This window comes from Gigantopelta aegis, chromosome 11 (assembly GCF_016097555.1).
Source record: "Gigantopelta aegis isolate Gae_Host chromosome 11, Gae_host_genome, whole genome shotgun sequence".
Taxonomy (NCBI): domain Eukaryota; kingdom Metazoa; phylum Mollusca; class Gastropoda; order Neomphalida; family Peltospiridae; genus Gigantopelta; species Gigantopelta aegis.
The window spans coordinates 20,616,733-20,638,241 of record NC_054709.1 but is presented as its reverse complement, the minus strand read 5'-3'; positions in this window follow the sequence as shown (position 1 = coordinate 20,638,241).

Sequence of the window (21,509 nt, the reverse complement as noted above, 5' to 3'; positions counted from 1 at the left end):
TTACCCCCCCCCCCCCCCCCCCCCCCCCCCGCCTCCCCTCACCACCTAGTAGAGACACTTATTATCAAATTATTTTCTGGCAAAATTACTGGGAGATAAAAAGACAGTTAAGAATACTACAAACTAGGACACCAACAAACACCTTATTTATACAGACACTAATATTCTAAACAATGTATTTTATAGGTAATTTTCACCCCCTTTCAATAATGTTCCGGTTAAAAACGTTTTTGCTGACGGGTTTTTTTTCTTTCTGTAGTGTGTGTATTCGTAATTAATATGTCATTTTTATTATTATTATTATTATTATTATTATTATTATTATTATTATTATTATTTTTAAATCATGGAACTCGAAAACGATCGATGTAAAGGTATTTGACGTCAAAAATAGGATTGTTGTTATATTAGAGCGGGAATCTTTGACTACCGTTTGGTAGGCAGCGATTTCCTAGAATTTATATAGATTGGTCTCTGGTGGTTAGAGAAAAAAGAAGAAGTTTGTTTTGTTTAACAAGACCACTAAAGCACATTGATTTATTAATCATCGGTTATTGGATGTCAAACATTTGGTAATTTTGACATAGTCTTAGAGAGGAAACCCGCTACATTTTTTCCATTAGTAGCAATGGGTCTTTGTGACGGAACATGCTCTTATTTTTTCGCATGTGGCGATGCTAATTGTTTTAGAGGGCTGTGTGCAGCTTGGTTACGTAATACCCCCGCGCGACGGTGGTAGTCTTGTGTCCCAATATGCACTTAGACCAGGTGGGCACTTGGTTACGTAATACCTCCGCGCGACCGTACCCCCTAATACACACTTAGACCAGGTGTGGAGGCCATGTGGCCAGTAGTTACGTAATACCTTCGATAGTTCGGTTTACGATCGGGGTATTGCTAGCGGAATGGCGACAGTAAGTCTGACCATCTAAGAAAAAAATACCGTCTCTGGGAGTTGTAGCATATCACATGATAGGTGAGGTACCGCGTTGTGCCCCCAGGCGATATTCGCTGTCTCTGAGATTTTTGAATAAATAGATAGGATTTTAGATATATCGAGGAGAAACATTGGAAGTATCCAGGGGAAACGGACGTCGTCCACTGAACGATCTATATAAGTTCAGTCCGGACGTGGTAAGTATATTTTTCTGCTCTGTTGTATAACCTTGCTGTGATTGATGTGACTTTAAATATTTTAATACTGTATTATACCAATATTCTTTAGACAGTGTCTACGATAATCTGACGAAGTAAATTGTAGGCTTCACTGTTCTAACATATTAAAGCTTAGCCAGTCATCCTAGAGGACCTAGGTAAACTGTATGTTATTGTCTTTATTGTGATAGGTACCAGTATTAATTATGCATTACAAGGTTACTGAATGAGTAGTTAAGGGTTAATTAAAAATTAACCAGTTAGGAATAGAGTTGTAATTCCTTTATTAATTAAGTTCCCCTGGCAGCGTTTCTCAATTATCACACGTGTGTGTGTTGTATCCCGTTGAAGTGATTAGAATATTGTGTAAACTAGACACCTAGAGATTAACTAATTAAGTGATTAGTTCTGGGTTGTTATATTTGTTGTTGTTAATTAACTACTGCGGCAAGTACATTTGTCAGCGTAGTGTTAATACAAATTCCAAGTGTATTGTGTTTTGTTGTGTTTTCTAGTGAACTAAACGTGCTATATATATATATATATATATATATATAAGATCTTATCTCTGATATACCTAGAGCCGAGTCACTCGGGTATTGGACTGCCCGATACAGAGAGATCTAATAGATATACAGTTAGGAGAGATATTTGGATAATCGTGTTTTATTCAGTTACGGGTATTATAGGATCCCCGTGACAGGAGTAAAAATTAGGGGCTCGTCCGGGATCTGAAACGGGACATGCATATTTAAAAAGTATTGTTTGTAAATGGGGGCTTTATAAATTATTTTTACAAATTTACTAGAAGTAGCAACGTTGTTCACTAGCAAAAAAAAGAAGAAAACAAATGCGTCATACCTAAACATGGATAAGAATTTGCTGGATACGCTCAGTGTAGTGGAGATAAAGCGAGCGCGTAAGGCCGAGTTAGTTGAAATCGCGAGTGAGCGACAAATTGATTTAGCATCAGCTAAAACATTAGGAGATATAAGGACAATTATTATCCAGGAATTTTTTGGTGATAGTCCTGTTAGGAAGAAAGTGAGATTGTTCCAGAGATAGAGGTAAATGAGTTGAGTATGGAACAACAATTAGCTTTTAAAAAGCTTGAGTACGAAAGAGAAGAACGTGCATTAGATAGAGAAAGAGAGAGAGAGAGAAAAAAAGAAGATAGAGAAGAGAGAGATAGGGATAGAGAGAGAGAGAGAGAGAGAGAGAGAGAGAGAGAGAGAGAGAGAGAGAGAGAGAGAGAGAGAGAGAGAGAGAGAGAGAGAGAGAGAGAGAGAAAGAGAAGAAAGGGATAGAGAAAAAGAAGCTAGAGAGAGAGAGAGAGAGAGAGAGAGAGAGAGAGAGAGAGAGAGAGAGAGAGAGAGAGAGAGAGAGAGAGAGATAGGGATAGACAATTCCAGTTAGCAAAATTAAAAGTGGAACATGAGTTAAAGTTGAATACTGAAGAAGTTAGACGGGAGGAAGGAAATGGGTTTAACATGTCGGAGGCTTATAGATCAGTGCCTGTATTTGACGACCAGGAGGTAGATATGTTCTTCCAACTTTTTGAACGGGCCGCTAAGCAGCTAAATTGGCCGCAGTCTAAGTGGACATTGTTAGCCGTGTCAAAGTTTAAGGGGAAGGCTAGCGTAGCTTATAATTCAATGAGTGATAAGCGAGCAAGTCAGTACGACCTAGTTAAGTCTGCGTCAAGATGACAAGACGAAGTCTCAAGGATGTCTCACAATTTTGAATGTTTTTATCTATCCAAAGTATGAAATTTAAATAATTGATGTGACTGAATGTTGTGAAACCCATGTAAAGAGTTGTGGGAATCTTCTGAAATGAAAAATTGCTAAAATGAGTCAAAACGAAAGTTTGAACAATGCCACATACGAGAATGGGCAATTAAATGTAGGCAATATGGCGGCCGAGGTGTATCAAGGCGGTGCGGAATTCATATACATGATGAACACTACCCAGCCAAGCCAAGCCCATCCACAGCCAGCAGTGAGTATTGATAGTAGTAATGCTCTGTCACCGCCTGCTTGGGCGAGGACCTTAATGGACCGACTGGTCAACATTGAACAGCAAATATCAAAACTGAATTGTTTACCGGCCATTGAAAATAAATTATCAAATATTGAATGTTCCGTATTTAGACTTACCAATGAACTGAAAACAACAAAAGATAGAGTCGGTACACTAGAGAAGAGTTATCAATTTTTGAGCGACTCGTTTGACACGTCAAAACAAGAACGGTGTAATATTAAGCACGCAGTTACCAGTGTCGAGAAATTGGTTACAAATGAAAAGAATGATGTAAATGCGCGTTTGGAGGTCCTCAGAATTCAAATGGAAAAATTTAGCCGTGATAACTCTGATTTACATGAAACAATATACGACATACAAACACGGTCCATGAAAAACAATTTGTTGTTCACTGGAATAAGGGAAAGTGAAAAGGAAGATACTGAACATGTTTTGTATGATTTCATTGATAATCAATTGAACTTTGACACATCCCAGCTTTACTTTGATAGAGTGCATAGATTGGGTAAAGTGAGGAAAGACAATGAAGGCAATGTAGTAAACACGAAACCAAGACCCATAGTTGCGCGATTCGAAAGATATCAAGATCGAGAAGCTGTGCGCAGGAAATCGTACATGCTAAAGAGAAAGCCAAATGGAATCATGGAACAGTTTCCCTATGAAATCGTCGAGAGACGAAGGCATCTTTTCCCACTGTTTAGGGAGGCTAAACAAAACAATCGGCGGGTTTCTTTTGTTGCGGACAGGTTATTTGTTGATGGAAAACGCATCTACCCAACGGAGACCCCAGTATTAGCAAATCCAAGCCGACAGACGCGACACGGAAGCTCAACGACATCGCCAGAACAACAGGCAAGCAAACGTAGCTGTTACGATCGCCAAGCCCAAACTTCAACCTTTGAAGCGATTAGTAAATAGGGGTGTGGAGGGGGACCGGAATGCGAATCCGTTAGGTTTCCGTTAATCGTTCCAGTGTGCGAACCTGCTTACCTCAAACTGGGTTTTTTGAATGTATGTGGTTTAAAATCGAAGCTGAATATACCTGAATTTTTAACATTTGTGAATAACTATGACCTATTGTGCTTTTGTGAGACCAAAACTACTGAGTTAGATTCCATAGAAATACCAGGTTACCATTTCATAATGAATAACAGAAAGTGTTATTCATTAAAAACGTCAGGTGGAATTGGTGTATCGGTGAAAAACAAATATGTCGATAATATTGATTTTACTATAGCTAGCCAATCTGAGTATATTTTATGGTTTAAATTGAAATCAAAATAGCTTAGCAGCAATTCGGACATAGTAGTTGGAGCTGTATATATCCCGCCCGATGGATCGCCATACAATACGGAAGATACATTTCAAACAATAAACTGTGAAATATCAGAAAAGTTATTATTGAATACTCGTTTACTTCTTGTTGGTGACTTTAATTCCAGAACGAGTTTATTGCTTGATTACGTTCATGTTGATAATAATGTTACATGTTTTAGTGAAAGTCACGACGTTTTGTTTAACTGTTTAGATGATATCGATGTTTTAGACTCCTTAAGTACACCAACTAGTAGACACAACCAAGATAGCGGTAAACCTAATAATAATGGTTACAAATTAATTGAAATGTGTAAAATGAATAACCTTTATATCTTAAATGGTAGAGTTGGCGACGATAAATACATAGGAAAAGTCACGTGTAAAGGTGTGAGTACAGTAGACTATGGGATAGCAACGCCTGAAATTTTTAATATTGTACAGATTTTGACTGGTTATATTCCGATATTCACTAAGCCATATCTGTGACTATCAATTGTAACTCTCACGACACGACGGCACAAGCTGTAAGTCCACGCCAGAGTTCACCGACAAAGCCACGCAGATGGGATAAGACGCTGCAGAATAACTTCACACAGTCTATCAAGCAATCGGACATTGAATCTATACTGACTACACTATCGAACACTACTCACAGTTCTAAGACTGCTATCGACAGTGCTGTAAACCAGATTAACAAACTATTTGTTAATACCGCCGGTGCTGTTTTCGGTTTCGTAACCCCCAAAAATCACTACAAGAAACAACGCGTTAAGCGTGTTCACAAGCCATGGTTTCAGAAAGATTGTGTTAATGCAAGAAACGCGTTTCACAGGGCAAAACATAAGCACCAACGACAAAACAACGAAGACAGTATGCAAGCTTTAAAGTCCGCAAGTAAACAATACAAACATACGATCAGAAAATACAGCAGTGCACACAAAAAGAAACTAGAAGATGACCTTTCTAAAAGGATTGAAGCTGACCCTAAAAGTATTTTTAAAGTTTTGAAAAGAAAGCAAGATACACCAAATAACAGCCCTTCGATAGAAGAATTTTTCGAACATTTTAAAAACATTAACTATTATATTGATGAACATGACGACAATCTATGTGATGTAGATGACATTGCTGCATCGGTGGATACAAATGAGATTTTAAATATGACTATATCCGACGATGAAATCTTAAAAGCTGTTAAGCATCTTAAAAATAGCAAAGCAGCTGGTCACGATAACCTTATTAACGAACACATCAAAACCACGATTAACATGTTCTTGCATGTGTATAATATACTGTTTAATTTAATTTTAGAGAGTGGACATTTTCCAGAAGAATGGCTGATTGGTATTATAATAACTATATATAAAAACAACGGAGATGTGGGATGTGTTGATAACTATAGACCTATAACTCTATTATCATGTTTTAGTAAGCTGTTCACTAATGTGCTCAATAATAGAATGACTGATTATCTTCAAAATAGCGATACGCTATCGGAAGCTCAAGCTGGTTTTAGACAAGGTTACTCAACAAATGATCATGTGTTTTTACTTCATTCGATAATTGAACTGCTAAAAAGGAAGAAGCAAAAATTATTTTGTGCTTTTATCGATCTCAAAAAGGCTTTCGACACTATATGGAGGGTAGGGCTTTGGTCTAAACTGTTAAAGTATAATATTGATGGGAAAATGTTTAGAGTCATTCATAGTATGTACAGTGGAATCAAATCATGTATTAGAAAGGAGAGTAAATTGTCGAACTACTTTGCATGTGATATAGGAGTGAGACAAGGAGAAAATGTATCACCTCTTTTATTCTCATTGTTTATAAATGACTTGGAAGAGTTCTTAAAGTCGCAACAGTGTAAAGGTGTTACTATTAATGTTTTTGACTTCGACATATATCTGGACTTGGGCATAAATATTCTTACTATGTTATATGCAGACGATACAGCCCTACTTGCAAGAAAAGAAGAGGAACTGCAACATATATTAAATGCCTATGACTCTTATTGCAAAACATGGAAATTATCTATAAACATCTCAAAAACCAAGATTATTATATTCGGAGGCACAAAGAAGGACTATACTAAAGTATATTATTTAGATAATTTTGCCTTAGAAAATGTAAATGAATACAAGTATCTGGGAATATGGTTCGAAAAAACTAACAAATTTAATCAATGTAAAAATAATTTAGTACAACAGGCTCGAAAAGCCATGTTTTATATCTTGAAAAAATCGAATGAATGCTGTTTGTCAATTGAATATCGACTAAAATTATTTGACGCTATTGTTGTTCCAATATTACTGTATGGGTGTGAAATCTGGGGTTTTGAAAATACTCGGATAATAGAAAATGTACATATACAGTCTTTACGTTATCTAGTACCTTTAAGAAAGATCACACCTGTATATATGTTGTATGGAGAGTTTGGTAGGAAACCACTGTCGTTAACAATATCTGTACGTATGGTTTCTTATTGGGCTCGTCTTTTAACGGGAAAACCTACCAAACTCTCTCTACAGATCTATCATCTATTATATCATGATAATATACAATGTGGTATGAACCATAAATGGATAACATATATTAGAGATATTCTTTATAATCTTGGTCTTAATAATATTTGGGATACACAGACCTTTAGATCAGTCTTAAGTTTAAAAAAGTTAGTCAAACAAAGACTTTCAGACCAATTTCAACAACACTGGCAAAGTGAAATCTCAAACTCATCTAAGGGTTTGACCTATAGAATATTTAAAGATAAACTTGAGTTTGAATCTTATTTTAACATTCTGGATAACACTATGTACACCACCTTCCTTAGATTCCGTATTGCCAATCACTTTTTACCAATTGAACAAGGAAGGTGGAGGAACATATTATATGAAAATAGAAAATGTATATATTGTACTACAAATGATGTTGGGGATGAGTTTCATTATTTATTTATCTGTGCACAATTTACAGCGGAAAGGGCTAAATATATTAAAAAGTACTACATAAATAGACTAAATATATATAAATTTAAAAAGCTGTTCAGTTGTAAAAATATTGGCACCCTTAAGAAATTGTGTAAATTTATTGTTATTATCAACAAACAATTCTGCTCCTCCTAAGACTTCTATTGTGTATATATGTTTTATTCGTTTTTATTCAGATATTATCATCTTGATGTTGTTTATGCTATGTTATTTATGTATTCCTCTGATGCCATCGAACGATGGCCACGAGTGTAATAAAGTTCTGTTCTGTTCTGTTCTGCAGTGTTGAGGGCTTACGAGTTACGACCCGAGGATTATCGGTTACGGTATAGCGAGTTGAGAAAAACGCAGGGTCATCTTATAGTGAGTTTGTGGCTAAGAAAGCAGGGATGTTTGATAAATGAGTGACTTCTTATCAGGTAGGGTCATATACCGAGTTACGGGAATTGTTGATATTACAGGACATTAAAAATGGATTACCAGTTAGCTTACGTATTCATTTAGAGGATCGTGATATCAAAAAACATAGAGGAGGCAGGCATAGTGGCAGATGATTACGTGTTAATACACAAAGCTCAGGCAGTACAAGGTAGCTCTATACAACAAGGTGATAAGAAGAAATTTCAGCCAGGTTTTTCCCGGGAAAGTAACTATCGGGGAGAGTCATCCAGTTGGTCAGCTAGTCAGGCAAGGAATGCACCTGGTGAGCAAAGTAAGGATAAACCTGCATTATCAGCCAATGCACGAATTTTCCGTCCACATTGCACTTACTGTAAAAAGGATAACCATCTTGTCGGGGACTGTTTTAAAAAGAAACGCGATAATGCGCAAGTGGTCGGTTTAGTGAGGTCCGTTCCGTTAGCGAGAGAGTTAATGGTTAGTCCGATGGCAGAGAAAGTAAACCCGTATGTGTCCACTGGTATGGTTTGTGATGTGAAACAAGAATTGAGTCCTAAGGCAATATCAATCTATCGAGATACAGGGTGTAGCCAGTCGCTTATAACGTCAGATTGTTTAGCTGGTACAGAGAATTCAGATACAGGACGTAGTTTGGCCTTAACCTCGGTTACTGGAGAAAAAATGGTTGTCCGGTTACATAACGTTTTCTTGTGTTCGAAGTTTGTGACGGGACCAGTCGTTATGGGTGTTGTGAAGGACTTGCCTGTTGAAAACATAGGAGTTTTGTTGGGTAACGATTTGACTAGTCATTGTTGCCAGCCGCAAGGTGATAAATTGTTAATTGAAGACAGCCCTTTACCAATAGAAGAGTGTGAGGTTGATGAGATTAGATATCATGCGTGTGTAATGACTAGGGCTATGGCCGGAAGGGTAGCACGAGACCCAGAGGAAAATTGTGATTTGTCTGATACGTGTGTGAGCCATGAAATTGGAGTGGATGAGGTTATCAGTAAAATGGTAGATAAGTCAACTGAGGAACTAAATGTGGTGGAACCTGTTGACCTCCCGCAGAGGGTAAATGAACCAGTTGTGTTTGATAGAGGGGACTTACCTTGTAATAGACAAGAGTTAATCCTAAAGCAGGGGGCTGATCCAAATTTGTTGGCAGCTCGCACTACATTGTTAGCTGAGGGAGTATTAATGAATAAGAGAGTTAGAGATAGGAGGTTGCCGGCGACCGAACTAGCTAGGAAGCATCTGAGCTATGCTCCGAGCAAAATAAAATCAGTGTTTGATAGGAAGGCTAAGAGTCGGGAATTTAAACCAGGGGATAAGGTGCTGCTGTACCTTCCCATTAAACGGGGTTCATTACAGAACAGGTATTTCGGTCCCTATGTTGTGCACAAACGGGTCAATAAGATAGGGTATGTGATAAACACTCCTGATAGGGTTAGGAAAAGTAGGTATTGTCACATCAGTTTGCTAACAGGTTATTTTGACAGACTGCCGATAGTTCCAGTGTTACCTGTCCAGATTGAGAGTCACTCAATTTCCTGTGATGACGTCAAGACTGCAGAGATCAAATTAACCAACAGCCAGATTCTAGCAGACTTGAGTCCGGACTTGCACCTTGACAGCCCCCAGCGAGCAGAGCTGACTACGTGGATACAAGAAAATGTTTCCATTTGTCAGGACTTTCCAACGGTTACCAATACCTTAATCCAGGATGTGCGCTTGGAACCCAACGCTACACCGAGTCGACAGCATGACTATCGGGTAAAACCTGTAAAATGTGCGGCACTAAAGAAGGAATCGAAGTTCCAGTGGTCAGACGAATGCGAGAAGTCATTCAATCGTCTCAAGCAGATACTCTCCTTGTCTCCCGTGATGGCAGCACCAGATTACCGAATGCCTTTCAAGCTGGCTGTGGATGCCAATGACGTGGGAGCTGGAGCTGTGCTATTCCAGGAAGACGAAAATGGACTGGACCATCCTGTAAGTTTCTTCTCCAAAAAGTTTGACAAACACCAGGTGAACTATTCCACGATAGAGAAGGAAGCTTTGGCCATGGTACAATCTCTGAAGCATTTTCAGATCTACGCGAAATCGGCATTGCATCAAGTGGTTGTCTTTACTGACCATAATCCGCTTACTTTCATTCACAGAATGAAAGCCACCAACCAGAGAGTTTTGAGGTGAAGTTTTCTTCTGCAGGAATTCCCAAATACTGTTGAACTTATCAAGGGCACATCCAATGTAATCGCTGATGCCCTGTCCCGAAGTTGAACGTTGTGATAATGTGTTGACTTTCTTGATTTCTGTTTTTTTTAATAAAAACATTATTGTATACCAGGGACTCAGAGACTCAGTATGATTACTGGTAGTCACCTTATTACTATGTGTTATAAATGCCCGGATGCGTCGGTTAACGCACATTTTGTTTTGTTTAAATGTAGTCTATTTCCCTAATCCTAGAGTAGAGGAAATGTCCTTTTTGAGATGGGGGTATGTGACGGAACATGCTCTTATTTTTTCGCCTGTGGCGATGCTAATTGTTTTAGAGGGCTGTGTGCAGCTTGGTTACGTAATACCCCCGCACGACGGTGGTAGTCTTGTGTCCCAATATGCACTTAGACCAGGTGGGCACTTGGTTACGTAATACCTCCGCGCGACCGTACCCCCTAATACACACTTAGACCAGATGTGGAGGCCATGTGGCCAGTGGTTACGTAATACCTTCGGTAGTTCGGTTTACGATCGGGGTATTGCTAGCGGAATGGCGACAGTAAATCTGACCATCTAAGAAAAAAATACCGTCTCTGGGAGTTGTGGTATATCACATGATAGGTGAGGTACCGCGTTGTGCCCCCAGGCGATATTCGCTGTGTCTGAGATTTTTGAATAAATAGATAGGATTTTAGATATATCGAGGAGAAACATTGGAAGTATCCAGGGGAAACGGACGTCGTCCACTGAACGATCTATATAAGTTCAGTCCGGACGTGGTAAGTATATTTTTCTGCTCTGTTGTATAACCTTGATGTGATTGATGTGACTTTAAATATTTTAATACTGTATTATACCAATATTCTTTAGACAGTGTCTACGGTAATCTGACTAAGTAAATTGTAGGCTTCACTGTTCTAACATATTAAAGCTTAGCCAGTCATCCTAGAGGACCTAGGTAAACTGTATGTTATTGTCTTTATTGTGATAGGTAACAGTATTAATTCTGCATTACAAGGTTACTGAATGAGTAGTTAAGGGTTAATTAAAAATTAACCAGTTAGGAATAGAGTTGTAATGTTGTATCCCGTTGAAGTGATTAGAATATTGTGTAAACTAGACACCTAGAGATTAACTAATTAAGTGATTAGTTCTGGGTTGTTATATTTGTTGTTATTAATTAACTACTGCGGCAAGTACATTTGTCAGCGTAGTGTTAATACAAATTCCAAGTGTATTGTGTTTTGTTGTTTTCTAGTGAACTAAACGTGCTATATATATATATATATATATATATATATATATATATATATATATATATATATATATATATATATATAAGATCTTATCTCTGATATACCTAGAGCCGAGCCACTCGGGTATTGGACTGCCCGATACAGAGAGATCTAATAGATATACAGTTAGAAGAGATATTTGGATAATCGTGTTTTATTCAGTTACGGGTATTATAGGATCTCCGAGACAGTCTTTTATATGCACCATTCCACAGACAGGATAGCACATACCATGAGCTTTCATACACCAGTCATGGTGCACTGGCTGGAACGAGAAATATCCCAATAGGCCCATCCTAAACCGACCGCGCATCAAGCGAGCGCTTTACCACTGGGCTACGCCGCCGCCCCCCCCCCCCCCCCCCCCCCCCCCCCCCCCCCCCCCCCCCCTTTGACGGTGTCCGGCTAGGTCTCTTACCGTCAGAATACTCGAGCTAGACACGATGCAGCCATAAAACACCCAGTGGACAACATATAAAACAGACACACTGCTTGATGAAAATTCTGTATTGTTTTCAACATCACATGTTACAGACATACAACTTACAGACTTAGTTCTCTAACAACACTGGGTGGTATTTTTGTCAAAAACTTTTTTCTTTCTTTTTTTATTGCTCGAAACCGTAATTTTCACATCTAGTCACATACAACTAATTTTGAATGTGAAACCATTTATACATTCGTCCGGTAAACCCATACCCAAAATGTTCATATACCATCTAGAGACGTATTTAATGCCTATGTTTATAATCAGTCCGAATGGTCGGAACATAAATCCTGACAATAATTAAATTCAATAGGATGATGCATTTCTAAAAGCCTAACATGTTTATCAAAATCTAGTGATGTCAAAATCCTCGTACATGCCAAATGCTCACACCAAGATTCTATCCTGAGCTAGGACAACAAAAGTTAAAAAAGTGTGTTTTACGACACCACTAGAGAACATTGATTTATTAATCACTGGCTATTGGATGTCAAACATTTGGTAAGTTTGACTTATAGTCTTACAAAGAAAACCCGCTACATTTTTCCATTAGTAGCAACAGCTCTTTTATATGCACCATCCCACTGGCTTGAACGAAAAATAGCCCAACCGATGGTGATCGATTCTAAACCGACCATGCATCAGGAAAGCGCTTTACTACTGGGCTACGTCTCGCCCTGGTCGAAATAGATGTAAACGAATGAATATCCTAACCAGGGCCCATATTTTCGAAGCTACGAAATCGTAAAAACCACCGTAGGTTGTGACGTCACTACACCACACGCCATAGTGACGTCGTAGTTTACGATGGTTTTATGATTTCGTAGGCTAAGATTGCTTCGAAAATATGGGCCCAGGATAATTATCGTAACGTTCTGCCAGAAATACAACGCAGTAATTATTTTGATGACCATGTCCCATGAACATAGATACAATTCTATTATTTATTCAATATTATGTCATATCCAGAGTTAGGCAAGATGTAAAAAAATCTGACAATATCAATTTACATCGCTGAGTTTCAGGTAAAGCTGCCATACCAAACGAATCCAAAATTAGTACAAAACAAAGAACTACATCTATCAAGGTATTTTAACCTACAGCTATTACATAGTTATTTCGACAGTTGGTCGGTAAAAAAAAACTGAAAATGAGATTTTATAACCTTTAATAGTATAGTAGACTATTTCATTGTATTCATATAAATAAGGGCAAAAACCCACGAAACCATCACAAACAAACAGAACAGCACACACAAACAAAACAAAAAATAATTTTAAAAAGTGGGAAAAAAAGAAAGAAAGAAAGAAAAAAAGAAAAAAAGAAAACAAAGGCCTTTCGTTATTTTTTATTTCATTTAAAAAAAAAATAATAATAAAAAAAATAAAAAAAATAAAAAAATTGGATTGTCATCAGCCGACAACACACAACCTCAGTAAACACCAAACGTTAACTAAATCTGTACAAAATAGATTTATTACTATATAGAAAACAATAAATAAAATTAATCTAAAAGTGCATTTGCATAACTGGAATTTGAAGTTATATCGGATCATGTATATTGTTTGACAAGTGATTTAGGATGTAATAATAATAATAATACACCAAAATTATGACACACACGAAAAAAAAAAAAATCCCTCAAAACCTTGACACACATGTAAAACATCTGGAAGCAGAAAAATTGTTATATAACTGTATATACAATGCAGCATGCATGAATCCCGCAAAAACTGAATTTCTTCCAACAAATATTGTCTGTTAACCGGTACATATCAAAATCTAAAATCGTGGGGATCATTGCCGCGAAATAGGGCTAACTATAACTAAAAACCAAGAAAAGAGGAATGTTTAATGACATCCCAGCCCATTGTTCAATCAAACGTACTAGCTGTCAAACCTTTATTAGGAGTGTTAGTGATGAGACGATACCTCTGTCGCTACATGCCATGCAATTATTCCTTCTCATTAGAAGCATCATACTTGTATGTGCCTTATGCTTGCCTCACACAGATGCTTACAATGGACACATTAGTCATTTCATTGAAAATTGTTATTATTACCAGTTTTCATCAAAACTCATTAGACTGAAATACCATTACACCAATGGAAACAAACGTGTTTTTGTCAGTGCTTAATTAAAACTTATAATATATTGAACATAAGGGTACACTTAATTAAAACTTATAATATATTGAACATAAGGGAACACTTAATTAAAACTTATACTATATTGAACATAAGGGAACACTTAATTAAAACTTATAATATATTGAACATATGGGAACACTTAATTAAAACTTATAATATATTGAACATAAGGGAACACTTAAAATAGTTTGTTTTGTTTAACGACCACATTTATTAAACATCTGATATTGGATGTCAAACATTTGGTAAATCTGAACATATAGTCTTAAGAGAGGAAACCTTGTACATTTTTCCATTAGTAGCAAGGGATCTTTCATATGCACAATCCCACAGACAGGAAAGTACGTATCTCAACATTTGATACACTAGTCGTGGTGCACTGGCAGGAACAAGAAATAACCAAAATAGGCCGACTGATGGGAATCGATCCTAGACCAATCAACATCAAGAAATATCCCTGAGAACACATAAATTAACTCTGTTACTTGAAGTCTATCCCAAAGTGCTGACTTTCAATTTCACATTACATCTCTGTTTGTTTTTACAGACGTGACTACTCTAGCAGTATATTAATTTTGGTCTCAAATACTGTTCCCTTATTTTCAGTATATATATCAGGGCTCACACTGTTTTAGCCAATTTTCAGAAATGTAGAGTATTTCCTTGAAAATTATTAAACTGTGGTTAATTTGAGGAATATTTTATTAGCCAAAGTCTAAATTTGGTAGCCATTTTGTATAAAAATTATCAATTGGCTAATTTGGCAATGTACAGGGTGAGCCCTGATATATACTGAACAAAATAAGAAACTTCCGCTGACTTTGCTTGAACATAACTTGATGAAAACAAACCGGGGGAATAATTGTTATATATGCGTTTAAAGAGTGTTCCATGATGCATCGTTTGGTGCAAAAATCATGGCCATAGGTTAACAGAAACTGGGAGAAATTTTGACCAAGTGTGGTAGGGGTTAAAAAAAAAAAAAAACCCCACTTAATAACGGGTATGACCACCTCTTGAATTGACCACTGCAGTGCATCGCAGGCACATAGTATTGACTAAAGTGTTGATTTCTGCCTGTGGAATATTGTTCCATTCCTGAATGAGCGCTTGACGAAGTTCGTTGACGTTAGCGGGTTGGTTGGGACGACGCCTCAATCGTCTGTCCAGACTATCCCAGACATGCTCGATTGGGGTTGAGATCAGGACTTTTAGCAGGCCAGTCATCAATGAAATCAATGTTATTTGTCCTAAGAAAATTTACAGTTTCTCTAGCTGTATGAGAGGTGGCATTATCATGCTGAAAAATCGAGATGTTGGCGTTGTTATGGAACAGAAGAATGACGTGATGAGCGAAAATGTCATCGCGGTAACGTTGAGCTTTTAAATTGCTATCAATGACGACTAGTGGTGAACGATAACCATGGGCAATGGCTGCCCAGACCATGACACAACCCCTACCCCCGAAACGATATCGTTCAAGAACACATCAGTCAGCATAGCGTTCATTTCTCCTACGGTAGACGCGCATCCTGCCATCACCACGTTGTAAAGAAAATCTGGATTCATCCAAAAAAAAGAACGGTATTCCAGCGTCGCCGTATCCAACGAGTGTGTATACGTGCCCAATTAAGACGATTTAGACGATGACGTTACGTTAAAACGCATCCGACGTAAGGACGTCGTGCATGTAAACCGTTCTCCCGCAGACGATTACCAACAGTTTGCCCACTGATTCGGTTATTATGAAGCCCAGGTGTGTTAGCAGCAGTAGCAGAGACAGTTTGGAATCGATTGCGCAAATGCGTGTTCATGATATAGCGGTCTTGACCACGCGTTGTAACACGCGGACGTCCACGACGTGGCAAGTCGTTGGTGCTTCCTGTCGTTCGAAATCTTACGCGAAGATTTCGTATCGCTCGACTAGAACTCCCAACATGCCTTGCAACGTCTTCTGTCGACATGCCAGCATCAAGCATGCCAATCGCCCGTTCGCGTACATTATTGGGTATTATTGGCATACTAAAAATGCTACCATGTAAAAAAGGTTAATTTTTTTTACAAATTTTGAAGCGTTTTCGTTCACTTGACAACAATGTCAGTAAGACAAGTAAAACAAATTGACCGAATACTACACGGGACATGTCGAACCATGCATGCACGTGCAAATTGAATTTCACGTTGTCGACGATTAACAGTGCAAAAATAATCGATAAAATTCATGAATCCTGATAATACAGCTCAAGGCTAATACTACCTATATAATTTCATTACACAAAGAATTCTTTAACACAACAAATACTATATGTACAAATCGGAAGTTTCTTTTTTTGTTCAGTATATATCATGTGCAATGCACTCTAAGGAATACATATCTGCAGTACACTTCATGAGTTAGCATGCACAAGAGTTGAGTGCAAATTCAAAAAGCCTAATTGCACTCATGTATACTTGCAATATACACACAATTAACATTTAATAATTTTGTCATAAAATACAATTTATTACCATGAAATTCATCAGACATGACTTTATAAATCACTACACCATAACCAATGTTGCACATTCACAACATTAGAATTTTAAATAACTACTAAAAAAAACAGTACTACAATGCTAAGATAGGATTGCATGTAAAGTAACTGTTGAAATAAGTATTAAAATATTTAAACAAAATGAAAGCATTATTTTGAGAGTATGCACATGCAATGATAGATAAAAAGTAGATAGCTAGACAGACATGCATACATATAATAGACAGAGATAGATATATAGAGAGATCGATAGATATATCGACAGACAGACAGATAGATACATAAATAAATAGAGATAGACAGACAAACAATCATAGATAGATATATAGATAGATAGAGATAGATACATAAATAAATAAATAGAGATAGACAGACAGACAGACAGGCAGACAGATAGATATATAAATAAATAAAGACAGATAGACAGACAGCCATAGATTGATAGATAGATAGATAGATAGAGATGGATACATAAATAAATAGAGATAGATAGATAGATAGACAGACAGATACATAAATAAATAAAGATAGATAGACAGCCATAGATATATATATATATATATATAGATAGATAGATAGGCAGGCAGGCAGATATATATATATATATATATATATATATAGATAGATAGATAGATAGATAGATAGATAGATAGATAGATAGATAGATAGATATGTAAACAGATAAATAGATAGATAGATAGATAGATAAATATGTAAACAGATAAATAAATAGAGGTAGATAGAAAGATAGACAGATAGATACATAGAGATAGACAGACAGACAGATACAAATGTACATAGATAGAGATAGACAGATAGATACAGGTAGACAGATAGGTAGGTAGGTAGGTAGGTAGGTAGGTAGGTAGATATATAGATATAGACTTAAAGTCAATAACAGGCTACTAAAATCAAATTGTCTCGTCATAGTTTAATAAAGTACATCTATACAATATACAATCATGCCATATTCTAAAGCTAAAAAATAATGACAAAAAATTAAAAACAAATAATAATAATATTGTACACAGCCACGTAAACTGAATGCACAAAATACAAATAAGTACCCTATAACATAAAATAAATAATGTCAGAAGTCATTAGTCCTCAGTGTTTAAACTCCAAAATAAATATATGCAAATATTTACAAATGAATGATAAATACTGTATCTTTTTTTTTCTGTCAAGTAGGTAAATAAAAAAGAAAGAAAAAAAAGAAGGTAATAACACAAAATAATAACCATCAGCACAATAAATATAATTTATAATATCGCAGCTCAAATGGGCTAAAATCCATTTCGTCATGCATAAAATATTAAAGGTTGGTATCAGGCACATGCAACCCAAACCAGATTTTGTTATTATGATCATTTGGGATGTGAACTCAACTGCAAAACATGATTGTAGCAAATAAATTAACATGCATTTAATTTTTTGTACCAAAATGAAATAAAAAGAATTATTTTTTATTTTTTACAGAAATAAAGTAATATGGATTTATTATTTTTTAAACAGAATGTGGTACACAGTAATACATAAAATGTTTGGTGATGATAACTGTTTTTCTGTTTTATATCTAGTTAGCGTTCAAGCATCTTTCACAGGGCTGTTTAGAAAGGAAAATAACAGAATAATGTCAAACATTTGGTAATCTTGACATATACCTGTAGTCTTAGAGAGGAAATCTGCTACATTGTTCAATTCGTATCAAGGGACTTTTTATATGCACTATCCTACAGACAGGATAGCACATACCATGGTTTTGATATACCAGTCGTGGGGCTACATGTATATTTGGAAAATTGCCCAACGGATGCACCGATGAGGATTGATCCTGTAGACTGATCGCATACCAGGCAAGTGCTTTACCACTGGGCTACATCCTGCCCTGGTTTATGAAGGGAACTCACGGTACCTACATAGATTATTCCTAATAATTAGCAGCAAGGAATCTTTTATATACACTTTCCCCAATAGGCATATCAGCATGTTGGACATAATCAACATTGTTAGTGTGTGTTGAACTTCATTAAATCTGTTAAAACATTATTTCTTTTTGTTACAATACTATTTCCTCCTCTTACAGTACTTTAATTTATTTTTTCCAAAAATCAATAATTTTCCTTTCTTATTACTTTTTCATTACTGACAACATTGTTACTCTATTTCATTTTATTTCTTTTCAAATCGAATTTTTAAAATATATATTTTTTTTATTCCTATTACTTTTTCATTGCAAACAACATTGTTATCAGCATATAATATCCAACATATAGTGGAAAAGCAGCCCGTAGGTACTGGTGCAATCGGTTCAAATGAAGAAGCTATATAGAAGTCTCGGCTAACACATCATTCGATTGGGAGTACATGTTTTAAATGGAGATTTGGTGGCAATAGAAGCGAGATATCACTGGAAGAAAGGTTGTTATCCTAACCGGACGTGAGTGATTATTTTAGAAATCATCAATTTCAATTGCCGCATCCTAACCGCACTCGTGCAATGCGACATAATTATCTGTCAGGTCCAGTTAGGATACAGCTTTAGTCTATTTTTCCCTGTTACTACAATACAAGCAGCTCTCATTATAATTAGCACAAAACGTATGCATCGATTTTATATTTTTCTTTGTAGCATATACTAAAAGAATGTACATGAATTATTAATAAATGAATGAGATTTCTCAATTTTTTAAATAATATCTAGTTCGTAACTATGGTATGATAATAAGTGAATAATACTATAACGTTTATATTCAGATCCATCGAACCACTGATAAATTGATTAAAGACATTTTTAAAGAGACAATGCCAAGTTTGCTGCCAATTATTTATTTTTTTTAGACAAATACAATTAGATCTTTATAATGATTAAAATTAATCACATTTTATTGTTTTGAATATCACAGCCCTTGTGTCCAATGTACATACATGTATGGGGCCTATATGTTCATTATGGTAACATTGCAACTTCGCAATCTTGCAGTACAATGCAAAAACGATTTGCAAGGACAATGCAGTTTTGGTTATGAGGTTCGTGAATTAACCATCAGGTTTAATGATACCACTAGAGCATACTGAAATATTAATCATCGGCAACTGGATGTCAAACATATGGTCATTTTGACATAGTAGCAAGGGATCTTTTATATGCACCATCCCACAGACAGGACAGCACATACATGTAGCATGGCCTTTGATATATCAGTCGTGGCGCACTGGGCTGGAACGAGAAATAGCCCAGATGGGGATCGATCCCAGAACGACTGCCTCCTGCACTGGCTGAAATGAGAAATAGCCACCTATCCTAGAATGATAACGCATCAGGTGAGTGCTGTACCACTGGGCTACGTCCCACTCCGGACTGTAACAAAGAGAATGACAAGAAACATGTTGTATATACAGACCCTGATATTCTAATCATGAAAATGGATTTAATTTAATATGCAACATTACTTTTTAAAAATGCTTTGTCAGTTGGAAACAAAATGGATGCAAACTGAGCAGAGTCTCAATTAATACAGAGGCTGCAAGTCAGCCAACCGTAGGATTCAGGATCTTGAATCGTGTGCAGTTTTCAAGTTTTCTTTGAGTAGAGTGGAATGTTTCTGCAACATTAAAGTAATATATAATGGAACAATAAAACCTGAGTTCAGGACAGACCTAAAGTGGAGGGTGTGTGTGTAGATGTAACATATAACTCCAGTTCTCCTCTCCTGTCGATATGACAGATTCTTTTTTTAATTTATATAAAATATTTATCAAACTCTTGTTTAATAAAGGTTAATTTTTAAGAGAGAAAATGACTCAGCATATCCATAGTGTATAACTTTTGGAGGACAAAGGTTTCATCATATAAGCTTTGTGATTAAAAAGTAATTGACCTTTTGATCACCAAAAAAGAAGAAAAAAAAGAAGAAGAAATAAGTAAATAATATATAAATTAAACATTAAATACTTTTTTTTAAAAAGGAATAGTAATAAATTGTTGGGTTTTTTTTAATCCTTCTGGTGGAAACAAACACAAATATGGTTTTGTCCCACATTAAATAAACAGAAACATAGTTTTACAAATGGTCAATTCCATGGTAAAGTTGCATTTTCAAAATGTTTTATTTAGTTCATTGACAAATCGTATGTATAAATGAAATGTTTAACGATTCCACTTTCTGAAACAACTGTAAATGGCTTATTGGAATACTGACAGACCATGTGCATGACAAAAATGTTTTATAGGTTTGTGGTGATAGCATCTTGTCAATCACATGTATTTGTCTCATCAGTCACACTAGAAAAGTAAGCTTGCATTAGAAGCAAAAGAGATATTTCTCTCAAAACTGATCTTAATGCAGTTACAATCTGTAGCTAGTGAAAGGACTGCAAACAAAAATCATATCCTGTTTAATTACAACTTCAGTACACTGTCAAAAGAAATGGTCTGTAAATGTCCCATAAGTCACGATAGGATTCTAGATGTCTTCTTGACAAGATGAATCAAGTTACCATAACATTTCATCATTTATAGAAAGATAAATACTTTCCCTTTAATATGTGATAGACCTCACCACTATTTGTTCAAATTTTCACCTACAATTTGGGAATGATTGATCAAAAGTCGCACAAGTCACAATGGAATTCACCAAATACATTTGAATATTTGTTATGTTCTGCATATTTCATAAGGTAGACAACTCCTACAGATTATTTGAAATTAGACATGGGCTTTAAATTAAATAAAATTGCTACCTGGCTGCCTAACAGAGATTTGTTTGTAACACATGTACACTGATGTTAATATACATTAAAGTGTTCTACTAAAACAAGTGGCTCTTTAAAGGGACATACCCTACTTTTTAAACACTAAGGCAAATCATACTTTACTTAGATTTTATGGTTTTCATTATCAATTTCCATACAT